The sequence below is a fragment of the Lemur catta genome, chromosome 8, assembly GCF_020740605.2.
Source record: "Lemur catta isolate mLemCat1 chromosome 8, mLemCat1.pri, whole genome shotgun sequence".
In the NCBI taxonomy this organism is placed as follows: Eukaryota; Metazoa; Chordata; class Mammalia; order Primates; family Lemuridae; genus Lemur; species Lemur catta.
The window spans coordinates 11,261,547-11,276,706 of record NC_059135.1 but is presented as its reverse complement, the minus strand read 5'-3'; positions in this window follow the sequence as shown (position 1 = coordinate 11,276,706).

The window sequence follows — 15,160 nt, the reverse complement described above, 5'->3', positions numbered from 1 at the left end:
GTTCATTCCTTTGCTCTCTGACTACACATTTCCGATGGTGGAGTCCCCATGACACACACTAATCATGTATTTAGAATAATGAGATATATCCCAGATAGAGATGTACTTTTCTATTGATACTGATCATTTCCTTCCCAAATTATCTTGGTAGCTGCCAGTAATAAATTTAAAGAACACACTAGTGCCAGTACTCAATATTGACATATATAAATGCTTTTATAAACTATCCTGAACAATGAAGAAAAGAAAATTGGCAAACAACCAAGGCATTGTGTTCCAGAGCCAAGAATGTGATTCTGGAACATTTCCATTGTGGTTTTCATTTCAGAGTAACTTGTACAATTTTGAAAGCAGACCATAAAATTCTTGTGTGGGAACAGGTTATCCAAGGTAACGTCTCTGTCAAAGGAAAAACAATATTAATTATCAAAGACTGATAGGAAGTCATGTGTTACCAGTTATTAAAGCTAGTAAGGAAGACAGAAGTTCATTTCATATTTCTGTGTGTGTATTTGTGTGTTTTACATATATGTGTATGCATATGTTTTTATATATCTGTATATTATCTGTATGCATAATAATGATGTATTATTCAGTGGGCACAAAGACATCTTATTCATGTATGCTTAAAATACCCAGCTATTAATATGCTAATGGTGTGGGTAAAGAATAAATAGCAACTCAGCCTCACCTAAAAACTTGTTTTAATAGAAGCACTAACTGTTCATATTCAGATTCTACTGTGGAAAAGCCTACGAAAGGAAAAATGAACAGAGTTTATATGAGAGATGAGGTCTTCAATAAGGAAATTTACAATTATATCAATCTGGGACTGCATTTTGTCACCCTGGATTCTCAGGCCCCAACTGTTTGTTATTGGATATTAGGTAACCGGCAATTAGAAGGTTGAGGTGAGGTTAAAATGTGGGCTGAAAAACTGTGAACCAGTCAGGTGACAATGAGTGAGGGCTTCTGCCAAAACTGTGTTCAGCAAAATTGTAAAGCAGGTAAGTGTGTCTGTCCTGAGTGCTTGCCTTCTCCTTCTGTGCCCATGGGCCTCTCCAGGGGCACCACCACCTGTGCTTCAGGTAGTTAAATCCTCTTCCTGAAACTTTCACCTCCTTATCAAAACCTTCTCCCAGATTCTCCATTCAGAAAGTGACGACGGGAGTCCATCTTAACGAGGCTACAATCTAGACAAGCAAATCTGGGCCAGGCAACACTTGAAGTTGCCATTAATCATGTTCACAATCTGCAGTAACCGTGGTGCTGCCTCTGCAAAGTGAATACATTCTTTTCTTGCAAAATAAGAAAAGAGATGCTCTTGCATTTTAATGAGACTTAAAACCATAAATTAGAAAAATGTAACTCAAGTTAAGAAATAGGGGGTCAACCCAGCATGTAGACATGGTCCCAAGTAGGGAGGGGTGGAGAGAGTTTGGAGAAGGGGGGCAGGAATCAAAACCTTCTAGAATCCTTCAAAATCCATCACATGTTGATGACTTTACCTACCTATTTTCAAGAGTTTAGATTTATTATACAAGTTTGTTTATTTTCTTTCATTTTTTCAAGTGTGATAACAATATAGGTCTCTCAGGAACAAAATAACAACCATAGTTCAAATTAAACTTCTAAGACGGATAGGAATTTTTTTCCTTTCATTAGTAGACGTGGCTAACACTTCTGAATATCCCAGAAACAAATGATGTACTCAGGACTAGAAGGAGAAAGCTAATACATTTTTGTTGCTTTATTTCATAGAGAAAGATTACCAAATATTTCATATCAGTTCTTTTTTTATGTATTTTCATGAAGAAATAATTACATTTTTCTAACATTGTGACAATTTTGCCACTCTCAAGAAAATTGAAAGACATAACAAAAGGTGATGTCTTAGAATTATATAATCAAGCTTTTCAGCTCAAAAAGGTACAACACTCTGCCTTTTCTTTTCTCCCCATTAACAGTGGAAGTAAATGTTCCTCTCATTTGCAAAGTACCAGAAACCATTAACAAATACAGAATGTAGAATGGGGAAGGGAGCCCTTGTAAGGAGGTAATGGACTCAAACTAGTATGGGGGAGGTGGGTAGGAAGAGGAAGGACACTTTAAGAGACTTAGATAATGTTAAGAAGTTTAGATGGGGTCTGTGAGAATAGTTTTCAAAGGCTCATTAGAACTTGCTTTAGGAAAAGTTGATTACCAGTCCAGCTGAAGGATTATGGGAAAGAAATTTAGGATAAAGCTGAAAATAAAAAAGATCACAAAGTATACAAAAATAAATTTAAGAATTCCAAACGTTTTCAAATATAATTATTACCCAAATAACACATTATTCATAAATTGATATATGAGGTTGCACCACAAACAAATTTGATGTTTCATCTGAAAACACAGCATAATTTCTATAGCACTCATCTTAATTCCCAGTCTGTCTTCCAACCCCATTTTTTAATTTTTATCTTTATTTGATCAACCTGACATTTGTGTGACCTGCTGTTCCAAATAGATGAATGCTACAAACATCTCTGATTGGCTTAAGAATAATGAGAAGGAAAGAACTGAATCTAGTTTGGGATCTCTGGATAAAACATCATTTTTGTAGCATTTGTCATCCAAGAGCTTTTGGGGAGAACAATCTATCCTCAGCATAATACTAACCGGTTGATCTGTCAGTAGAATTCTTCAGGAATAAGATCTGGAGATTGAAGAAGACAGACTTACTGCCTAGTGTTCTCCTGAGATCTTAAAGAAAAAGCAATTTCATTTTGTGGTGAGAGAAACCAAGAATAAATTTTCCTAGATGCCTAAGCGTTAATTACTAAAGTTTGGAGGATATGATTGCTATCACAATAGTGAACTTGGAAGGAGGGAGTGTGAGAAAAGAGCAGGAGCTGGCCTCAATAAGTAGGCAGGGGATTTTTACAAAGGATATTCTAGCCTAAGACAAATATGGTTTCCTCAAACAAAGCTAAATCTGTATGCAAACCATGAGAAAGTTGAGAAAATGTCCCAAGTGGGGACTGCGGGAGAAAAGTGTGTTGGCTAGAAAGGGAGAATACAGCTGGACTTCTTTCATTTATTTAGTTATTTTTCTTTTTTCCCATTTCATTGCATTTTGGGTTACAATTGGGATTTTCCCTTATACTGCATACTCAAGAGGAATTTTCTAAAATGGAAAGTATGTTTTAGATGTGCTGTTCTTAAAGCTAAGTAAGTTCTTAGGGCCAAGTGGGAAGCCGTGCTGCAGAATAGAAGGAAAATTATCAAAGGGCATGCCCCATTGAGATAGCACTTATGATTCCTCAGGAAACAGGCTCCAATGTCCTTTTCATTTTTTCCTTCTTCATGTTCTGAAATCAAACAAGAATTTCAGTAAGATTTTTTTTCTTTCCTTAATGCAAATGTCAGCTGACAGTGTTAAAGAGAATAATTTCTAGATCATGACATCCAGCATAGTTAATCCAGTGGGCTAAGGAGCAGACAGACCTGGAGAATCCAACCTCTACTCTTTACCAGCTATGTGACTTTGGACAAATTACTCAACATCTCTCTGCTACAGCAACTCACCTGTAAAGTGAGAATAATGGTGCTTCTCACATATGGCTGTGGTGAGTGTCAAGTAAAATGACCTGTAGACAAATGCGTGCCACAGAAGTTGGCATATCCCAAGTGATCAATAAATGTAAGCTATCATTATTACTACTATGGAATTTATATGTGGTTTTGATTATTAGAGTCACTAGCACTAGAATGAGAAATAGTTTCCCAAATCTTAATTCCCTATTATTTTATGGCTTACCTTTTTTCAGGGAACTTAGAATATTTCCACAATAGAAATTTCTTAATCTTAAGTGGTTTTTATTTAATTGTGAAATATGGACTTGTTTCTCTCCAGTAGAACATAATTAAAATTCACTTTAGAAACATATTTTTTTTGTCCAGGACTTAATAAAAATATTCCTAGTGTTATAAATCTCACCTTGGAATTTCAAGTTCCAATTTGCACAAACTAATCAAAAAGCAATTATCATAAACAGCCAATCAACAGTATGAACGCAAATGAATCATCTATCACCCAGTTATAAGTGGGGGATAGATGATTTAGTCTAAAAAAGTCTTATATTTGTTTTTATCATTCTGTTACAAGACAGAGCAGTTACAACCAAACTTAGAATGTACAGATTTGCAAAATCATTTTTTTTAAAAAAGATCATTATTGAAGATCTAAAGTCCATTCAAGATACTTATAAACATGTGCAGACATTTATAAGTATTTTTCTAATATTCACTAAAATAATAAGCATACTGATATTTCTTACATGCTTCATTTGTGGTGATAGCTAGTTCTCAGTTATTTCTAATATACCATCTCTAGATTGCTAGAATCTTTCCAAAATTTTATGCCCAGGATTATCAATAAGAGCATTTATACGACTGAGACGTATAGCTCAATGTATTTTCCTTGTCTGAAACATAGAAGGAACATCCTAAATGTTTATTAAAGAAACAAATAAGTGAATGAGTGGATGAATGAATTAATGAATGCTCTCCTCCAATGTCCAAGGCCTGTTTAAGTTTCAAAATCGTCGACTTATTGCCTCTTGCCCAAAGTGGTCCCAGAGACATAAAAGGTTTCCATGATCCAGAAAAAAAGAATGGGGAAACTTATTTTTTTGGTAATTTACTCAGATCCGCATTGCCAGTGCTCTTCAGAACGTAGCCATCCTCTGAGGTCACCTTCGCCCACCTGGTTACATCGCCCCCACCTGCGGGCCTCGTTGGAGCTGGGCTGCCTCCCTTTCCTTCATCTTCCTCAAGGGGGCGCTCCAGACTCTCGTGGGCCCGGCTTCCACTTACCACCTTCCAACACCCTGAGTCCTCATTGTTTAATTACCCTATCTGGAATGACCCCAAACATCTATATACACAACCCGGAAGTCATACACCCTGGAGGGAAAGCTTCAGAAGCAAATAGATGATAAAATTTGGCACGAGGTGAATGACAGTGTGTAGGGGTGTGGGGGGTGGATTATAACACAGCCCGCATTTCTCAGTGTCTCTGCGGTATTTACGCAATTTGTTCAATTTTTTCTTCATGTACATATATATTCCATCCCTTAACTAGTCGTTGTCGTTATCTGTATTTTATTTTTCCATTTAGATAAAGGGTAGGATGGCAAGGCTGATATTTCTAGTAATAATAATGAAAGGGCGGGGTCTTGGTACTTCACTCCAGGTGGTCTCTGGAGGTCCCTGACACAAAGGACAAAAATGGCCAAGTGGCAAACGAAGTCCATTTAACTGATAGCTACCTAACACGCGATACCTCTCTTCATGCAGGGTTCTTTAGAAAGCGCTGCTGAATTACCAGACTCAGGCTGAATTTCAAAGGGATGTTGCTCTCACCCTCTCTGTGCATAAACAGCGGGTGGCCTGTGGGTGAGGCTCTGCGTCCAGTCACACAGCCGATCCCTTGGGGAAAGACGGCCAGGCTGGCTGGGGAGAAGCAGAGGGCACCTACCGCTTGGATGCTAGTAACTCCTGACATTTACGTCACGATAGTACTTCCAAAAACCTGGGTTTGGGCTCATAAAACTTACTCTACAGGCAAAAACAGCTGAATGAGATTGGAGAGAAGCATTCTTCCCCACCAGCTCACAATTGCTGACTGCTTACTAAGTGTCAAGCACTGTTCTAATCGATTTATCTGCATTGCTTCATTTAATCTTCCAAACAACCCTAGTAGATAAATACTACCATTATGACCATTTTACAGATGCAGAAGTTGAGGTTTAGGGAAGTTAAATGACTTGATTAAGATCACAAAGCTGATAACGAGCAGAACTGGGTTTCTGCTCCTAGTGTGACTGGCTGTGTCACTGTTTCTAAACCTTGTGCTATACACCCTGTTTGGCAAATGGTTGACTGTGTTGCATGAGAACTCATTTTGAAAATTTCCACTGTGTCCACGCTGGCAAATCTGCTACTATATTTCATCATCCCACAAATAAATTTATTAAGAACCTCTTATTTGCCAATTACCGTGTGAGGCCCTAGGGAACCAAGATTGAGCAAAGGAGAAAAGGGCCCTGTCCTCACTGAGACATGTCTGGGAAGAAGACAGAAAAATCGATCAAATAAAACAATAGCGTCTAATAATACTTCTCCCTATCCTGAGAAAGCAGAGGTATCATCAGGTGCTTAGCAATCACCTCTGCATCAGTCTACAGTGCTTGGAATCGATAATTCTTAAGATGCATTCTTAAGAATATTGTTTTCATAAACACTTGGATAATTATACTAGGTACTGAGATGATACAGTCTCTGCTTTACAGAAAACAAAACTTAGTAGAGGAAAGAGAAACACAGGGTAATAGCATCATGACAGAAATAATAGTTTATTAAATATGGAATGTCCCATATTTCTTAAGTACTAAGTTTGACAGTTGATATCTCTGAAATTTCACTTTGACACTTGTTTGTTTTTTTCTTTCTTTTTTTTAAATCATGAAGGTACATCCTCATTCTTTCAAATGCGTGTTTTGGCTTGTGATTATCTTTGAATTTTTTTTAGAGCAATTTTTGTGAAAACATGGATAAGTCAAAATTCCTGTTATTTTTGAATTTGAGTTCTGTTGTGGAACCAAGGCAGCGCAGACAGCTCAAAATATCAACAAAGTGTTTTGGAAGGATGTGGCCGATGAACACACAGTACATCGATGGTTTGAGTAGTTCCATTCTGGTGATTTTAATCTTGAACATGAACCGCATAGGTGACCTGAGACCAAGGTGGATAATGATGGGCTGAAACCTATAACGGAAGTGAATCCAGCTCAACCTATGCATAAATTAGCAGCAAAGTTTAACGTTACTACTCCAAAAATGTTTGACCATTTGAAACAAATTGCCGAGGTAAAGAAGCTACATAGATGGGTTCCACATGAATTAAATGAGCATCAGAAGAGTAATCATCTGGAAGCTTGCCTTTCTTTGCTATCACAACATAAAGGCGAATCACAAGCGTTCAGCATAATGGTAAGAGATGAAGTGCCAAAACACAGTCCAAAACCAAATAGTCATCAAAAATAGCTAGAACCATAGAACCAAATCTTGGAAACAAATAAATGCAATATTAGCCCAATATGAACTTATCAATAAAGGGGCTGAAATAATGTCCCTGAAAATCATTTAATGAGCCCAATATGGGGAATGGAACCAGTAAATGAATTCTTCCCCTTTAAAACAAACAAATAAACAAACAAAAACACAGTCTTATACCAATTCACAAGACAGTTAGGCCACATAAAATCTTTTACAAAGAAATTAATACTGCTCTTCAGTTTGTTGGCTCTGCTACTTCCTCATCAAGCTGTGTAAGCATCACTAACTGAGAGCATCATTTCCACAAGCAAACATTTTTCATGGGAACACAGTTTTAGCAGTACAATGAGTTCCTTCTATCAAAATGATTGGTTTCACTTGTGGAAGTTTCCCAACTACAAGCATTTCTTTTCATCATTGCGGCCGAAACAAGTATTTTGTTAGACCTAGCTAACATGCATGTAATATGAGAATGTATTTGCTGGTTTCTTCTAATGGGAAAGCAGTGTGCCCTCAACATGTCTGCACAGAGTCAGCGAACTTTTAAGGTAGTACAAATGATTCTAAATCATTGTTTTAACTATCAGCTTCCAGCTATTTCTCTGTCAGCCCTTCTGAGAGGACATGGCTGTATGTTGGAAAATAGTCTCATTGGTACTGGCCCGTTCTGCTAATAATAGGGAGATCTATTTCAAGAGGGGTGTGATTTCATCTCTCTGATAGAGCAGTGAGCTTGTCGGGATTCATGGGCCAAGAAGCAGATAGCAAAGGAGCCAACGAAAAACTTATTTTTGATGAGAGACACAAACAGTGACCTTATCTAAAACATCTTTAACCTCTATTTAAATATCAAAGTCTACGTAGTGTGCATGTTTTTAGATTCCTGAAGGCATCACAAATTTTGATTATGATATTATGTTATGATTTAGCCTAAGTACAGGCACTTCCACCTTATACTTAAAATGTAATTCTGACACGACTGATCATATCTAGTAAGTTAGCAGAGCTGATCTCCAGGAAATCTATGATAGACTGAGGACCTCCTGGGAGGCTTCTTACACTTAGGTAAGAAGGAACTACCTAGGAGGAATTTGAATTAGTAAGGAAACCTGCGGCATTGGAAGAAGGATTCATCATCAATATAGCCTGATGTCGGGCACTTCAACCTCAGCACCACCTACACTGACCAAAGTATTATACATAAGAGCTGTAAGAACTGTCCTACAAACCCCTACTTGATCTAGACCCTGTCTTCTTTTCTGGCCTATGTTTCCTCATCCCCCACCTCCCAAGCCCCATTCTTTATGCTCTACCTACGTCAGCAATCCCCAACATTTTTGGCACTCGTGACCGGTTTCATGGAAGACAATTTTTCCACAGGCCAGGCGGGGCAGGGCGAAGGGATGATTTCAGGATGATTCAAGTGCATTACATTTATTGTGCAGTCAAACCTCTCTGCTAATAATAATCTGTATTTGCAGCCGCTCCCCAGCACTAACATCATTGCCTCAGCTCCACCTCAGATTATTGGACATTAGATTCTCATAAGGCATGTGCAACCTAGATCCTCACAAGCGCAGTTTACAGTAGGGTTCACGCTTTTATTTGAATCTAATGCCGCTGCTGATCTGACAGGAGGCGGAGCTCAGGCAGTGATGTGAGCGATGGGGAGTGGCTTTAAATATGGATGAAGCTTTTCACCTGCTGCTCACCTAACAGGCATGGACGCTGCTCTGTGGCCCTGGGGGTTGGGGACCACAGACCTACATCATTTCTCAATGCACCACCCTCCATCAGATAACAGAATCTTTAATCATGCTGTTGATGTCACCAAAACCTCTTTGCCTGAACCTTGCCCAATTGCCTTCCCCAGCCCTAAATACACTCTCTAGGGGTACTCAGAAACACCTTGGTGGAGAGGAAGACTGCTGTTCAAGAAGATAATGAGATTCTGGGTCAGCCAGTAAAGCAAGAGCCTGTAAAACTTGAGTTACCCTGTGACTCTGACCCCCAACTGGCCCCCCAGGTAGGTAAGGTCTGGCAAACTGGTGTATTCTTAGAACACTAGGGTTATAATTTTTGTATAAAAAATATATATTACTTAGGACTCTCACTCCCCTTTCCTCCCTTTCTCCTTTCCTCTCTCTTTATCAGAAAGTTGTATAGAAGACTTATGACTAAAACACTTCTCATCTAAGGTATAGCCCCCCAAACTAGTTCCCTTCGTAAAAAATGATATAGAATCATTGCATTGTGCAGGCTTAAGGATGCAAGAAAAACTCATGTACCAGGAGGCCAAGTACTTGCTCAGAGTTACACATCCTGTTGCTGGAACTCAGGTTGACATTCAAAGGTTAGTTCATTGCACTTTTAGCCTTCACTTTAAAGGAAGAAAGAAGGGTGAAGTAGTTTCATATGACCTATAATTAAAAATCAAAGTCATGCCACCCAGACTATCTACTCTGTTTAACATTCATGACTATCACAAGTGTAACTCATAAATTACAATTATTTCTTTGGCCCTAGAAATCAATTTGGTAGAGAGATGCACCATTTATATACAGAGCCCTTCTTTTACATTTATCTCGGGATTAGGTGTGAAGGGCAGGGTTGAATATAGCTAAAGGGCATATGTTGAGCGAAATGAATTACATATGGTATTACATATCTTACTTTTATATCAACAATAATCTTTCAGTATTCAAGCATATTGCATATAAAGTGAGCATTATGAACTCCGTGCACCACAAGCAAACAACAGAAGTTTATCATATAGCAAATGATTAATGCTTCCACCTCCATGTTACCTTGGGCACAGCCAGGATGCATCTCAAAGATGTGTTAAATATCTATCAACACCTTTTGCAGTGATTGTTATAAAAAGAAGATAATGGTGAAGGCACCAAACTTGTCTTTCTTCACGGTTAGATTTGTGGGGGTCAGGGGGAGAGAAAAGGGTTAGATGCACAGGAAAACAATAATTAGCAAGAATTTCTGATAAATTAGGTAACTTTTGACACTAGTAAACTCATTCATTCATGTTTTCATTCATTCATAGAACAAATGTTTTTAAGGAAAAAGCATTTATAGCATGTCAGGTACTCATCTGGGTTTTAGATACAGAGCAAGATCCAGAACAAACGCTTGTCTTTTAAAGGAGTTTATGGTCTTCTGGAGAAGTTAGAGGCATGAATTTAAAATATCAGGTGGTGACACCCACTACGGAGGTGAGAAACCGGTAAAAGGACCTAGTGAAGAGTTTATGAGATAGCAGAAAGGAGGGAGTGTGGCTCTGAGCCTCTGTGTTAGTCAAGTCACTTACAGGGGAAGGCAGCTTGGCTCAGTGGTACTCACCAGCAAATTGGTTTCCCTGATCATCACCTAAATGCACATTTGAGAATGACACCAATTGGGTATCAGACTGAGGTGGGGGTGGGGGGAGGGGATGGGTGTATGCCTACATGATGAGTGCGTTGCGCACCATCTGGGGAATGGTCACACTTGAATGTGCTGACTCGGGGGGATGGGGGGGGTGGGGGGAGGGGATGGGTGTATAACTACATGATAAGTGCAATGCTCACTGTCTGGGGAATGGACACGCTTGAAGCTCTGACTCGGGGGGATGGGCGAGACATGGGCAATATATATAACCTGAACTTTTGTACCCCCATAATAAGCTGAAATAAAAAAAAAATAAAAATAAAAATAAAAAAAAAGAAGGCATTTCTGCAGAGCAGTAAAGAAGATGAGGAGATGAGGGACTGAGCCATACAGAAGTCTAGAGACAGACATCCCTAGGCAGAAGGAATAGCATGCGCAATGACCCTGACGGAGGAGTGTGATTAGCTTTGGCATGTTCAAATGCCAGCAAGGAGGTGGTGTGGCTGAATAGCGTGTGTGAATGTGGAAGGAGAGGAAGTAAAAAAGAAAGAGGAAAAGAGAGATTATTTAGGGACTTGTAAACTGAGGTTAAAAATACTTTACCACTGTGTGAAAAAATATAAAACTTGCCAAAGTGGCTTGATTTGTAGAAAAATACAAATTTATAACCTTTACTATAGGAGACTTCACAAAGCACCAGCATCATTTTCTTGTAAAATTTTCTGAAAACAGTGTAATCAGTAATCATAATTTATTAATTTAATTTCATGGAAATGTATTATTGAATTAGACATCCTTACTTTAAATCACTTACTATCTGTCTGGCTTTGGTTAATTATTTAAACTCTCTATGCCTCAGTTTCCAAATCTGTAGTATATGGATCATAACAGAACCTAACAGCAATCTCTCTTGTGAGCATAAATGAAAATATATGTATATAATACTAAATTAAATGAGAGCAATCAAAATCAAAATGATATATTTTTAAAATTAGGTTTATTTAAGAAAAGCAAGGTTAGCTAATATTCAAAATAATGCATGTGATTTACTGTATTATCATAAAAATAAAGAAGCCATATGATTATCTGCACATTTTTGGGAAAATCAAACAATAATTAATTTAAAAAATATTAGCAAACAAGGAATCGAAGACAAAAAGTTTTCTTAACCTGATAAAAAGAAACTACAAAAAAAAAAAAAACCCAGCAAATATTATGGATGAGACAAGACTGTCCATTATCATTACATTTAGTCAACATTGTGCTGGAGGCCCTAAACAATACATGAAGGAAATTTAAAAAATAAAACCTATAAGAATTGGAAAAGAGGGAATTAAAGGGCCATTATTTTCAAATAGCTTACTTGAGTGCATAAAAAATCCAACATATTCAATGAATATTTAAATGTAGAAAATTATAAAATATCTACATAAAAATTTCTACAATACTAAAACAATTCAAATAGAAAATTTTTAAATATTCCATTTACAATCGCATCAAAATTATCAAATACATAAGACTAGCTCTAACTAACAACATGCGCATGACTTCTGGACAGAAAACTATAAAACTCTACCGAGAGAAATTAGAGAATGTATAAGTAAATGGAGAGATACACCATGCTCATAGATTGGAAGACTCAATGCTGTATAGATGTCAATTCTCAACAGATTGTTTCATAGATTTAATGCACCCCAATCAAAACATCAACAGGAATTTTTGTGACAATTAACAAGTGAATTCTAAAACATATATGGAAAGACTAAAGGCTAAAATCACAAAAACAAAAATTTTGGATGGCTTGCACTACTAGCCACCAACACTTATCATTAAAGTAAATAATTATGCTCTAGTCCAAGCCCTATGCAGTCACCTGTTGTACTACAATCGTGTCAGAGCAATATGATGGAGGGAAGGATATTCTTTTTAATAAATGATGCTGAATCAAACAGATATCAATATGGGAAAAGTGACTATCTGAAGCCACATATAAAATACCACTCCAGATAGATTGTAGACCTATTTTGCATTTGAATAATAAACCATAAATCTTCTTTAAGATAAAATAAAAAATATCTTCATGATTATGAGGTAGTATCTGGAAGGCAAAGTAAAGCAATAGTCATTATAATATCTTATACTCTGAACCAGCTTAGGGTACTAGGCTCTGGAGCTCATGTATATTGTCACTAATCTGCCAGTTCACCAGGCTGGCATGGGGCAGCAACCAGACCCTCAGCTCCTTCTCCTCACACTGGGTCTCCTCTGTTAGCTTCTTAGAGGTATGAACCATGTACATGAGCAGTTCCATCACAAATGCAGCAGAAAAGTCCAGATGAAAGCCTGTGAAACTGCAAAATAATAAACCCAAAGCAAACAACATATTCTTGGAGGGATTTCAGAGATAAGTGCCACCAACTAAGTTTTAAAAGATCCAGTATGGTGATACTACTATATCCCCATTCAACTGGATTTTTTGGCCTGTACAGAAGACAGATGGGACTTAGAAAATGACAGTGCATTAGCGTAAACTTAATCAGGTGGTGAAATCCAATTGCAGCTGCTGATCCAGATGTAGTATTATAGCTGGAACAAATCAACACATCTCCTGGCATCTGCAATCTGACAATGCTTCTCTTGCAATCTTCCTCTGCAATCTGACAAAGCCTCACTCTCTTTCATATCTCTCAGTAAAAAACCTTCAGAAACAATTTTCTTTTCTCTAACAGGGCCAGCAATTCAGGACCATATTAAACCTCCAATCCTATGCCATAATCTATTCCACAGAGACTTCTATGGCATCTTCATTCCACAGGACTCATAGAGCATCATTACGTTGAAAATCCATTACATTCATGATATGCTGATTAGATCAGATGAGCAGAAAGTAGCAACTGCTACTGACATTTAGTGCCCAAGTTTTCAGGAGACTGGATCTAAAAGGAAGGATTCACTAAGTACCTGTTTTAGCCCCAGGAAGCATCATCTCATATTCACTGCTGGTGGGACTGTGAACTAGTACAACCTCTATGGAAAGTAGTACAGAGATACCTCAAAGAGCTAAAAGCAGAACCACCATTTGATCCAGCAATCCCACTACTGGGTATTTACCCAAAGAAAAAAAAGACATTCTATAAAAAAGACACCTGCGCTTGAATGTTTATAGCAGCACAAATCACAATTACAAAGATGTGGAAACAACCCAAGTGCCCACCAAGACATGAGTGGATTAATAAAATGTGGTATATGTATACTATGGAGTACTACTCAACCATAAAAAAATGGTGATATAGTATCTTTTGTAACAACCTGAATGGAACTGGAGACCATTCTTCTAAATGAAGTATCACAAGAATAGAAAAACAAACATCACATGTACTCACCTTTAAATTGGAACTAATCAATCAACAGTTATGTGTTCATATGGAAATAACATTTATCAGAAATCAAGCTGTGGCGGGGGGAGGAGGGGATGGGTAAATTCATACCAAACAGGTACAATGCACACTGTCTGGGTGATGTCTTATAACTTTGACTCAAATGGCACAAAAGCAATTTAGGTAATCAAAACATTCGTAACCCTGTAATATTCTGGAAAAAAGAAAAGAAACAGAGAATAGAATGGTGGCTACAGAGGCTGGGGGCTGAGAGGAATGGGGCAATGGTGGTCAAAGAGCACAAAATTTCAGTTAGACAGGAGGATAGCATATTTGAGGTTACGTGAGGGATGGTTGTATTATGTTAGGTAGAGGCATCATTTTGATTTTTTTTAAAAAAGAAGTTGTGCACAGTTGAAAGAAGTATGTGTACACATCCAAGTAGTGAGAAGACTGGAATAGGGCAGCTTTGTCCTTTGTCTACTCAACAACAACTGGAACTACATTTCACAGTTCTTTCCCCCGTACGATTCTCTGCTAGCACTGGCTGGAAGAGACACTCTGAGTGAGGTTTGGAAGGTGGCTCTCCAGCATCTCCTCAGCTTTCCCTTGGTTTCCTCCTTCAGTTTCTCTAAGGCTTGCGCCAAATGTACGTGTAGCTCCATGGCAAAGGATGCCAGCTCCCCCTGCAGAAGCCCGCAGCATCAAGGTCAGTGGCGGTGAGCAGCAAACACAGTTTTTGGCTTTTCCTAACAGGGTAGAGTTTTTTTTTAAGGGTTTAGGGTTTTCTTCAAGGGCTCTAGTTCTTCCTTGAGAGTTCCATTTTGTTATTCTCTCTTCTAAAATCAACTTTTCTTTCCAGTTACTGGACTGACTGACTTAGAATGATTTGAGCTTCAATACTAGACATGGTGGCAGCATCCTCCATAGACTGCTCCACCAATTTCCACAACTGAGTAAAGCCTAACGACTGTAATGAATCCCTTAATATATATTACTTTTAGTGGTTTGGTGTCTCTGATGACATCTCAGCTGATAAAAAATTTTTGTTAATATGGACTACAGCTGAACATGCATGCCCTATAAATCAGCAACTATATTCCTAAATATCCACCCACAGAAACAAGTACCCATGTGCACAAAAATATATGGGGAAAAAAAAGTGCTTCTAGCTCTTTATTCATCATGGCCCCAAACTGGAAACAACCCAAATGTTTATGAACAATGGAAAGAATAAATCTACAATGATACAGCCACACATTGGAATGTTATGCATCAATGAAATGGAGCAAACTTCT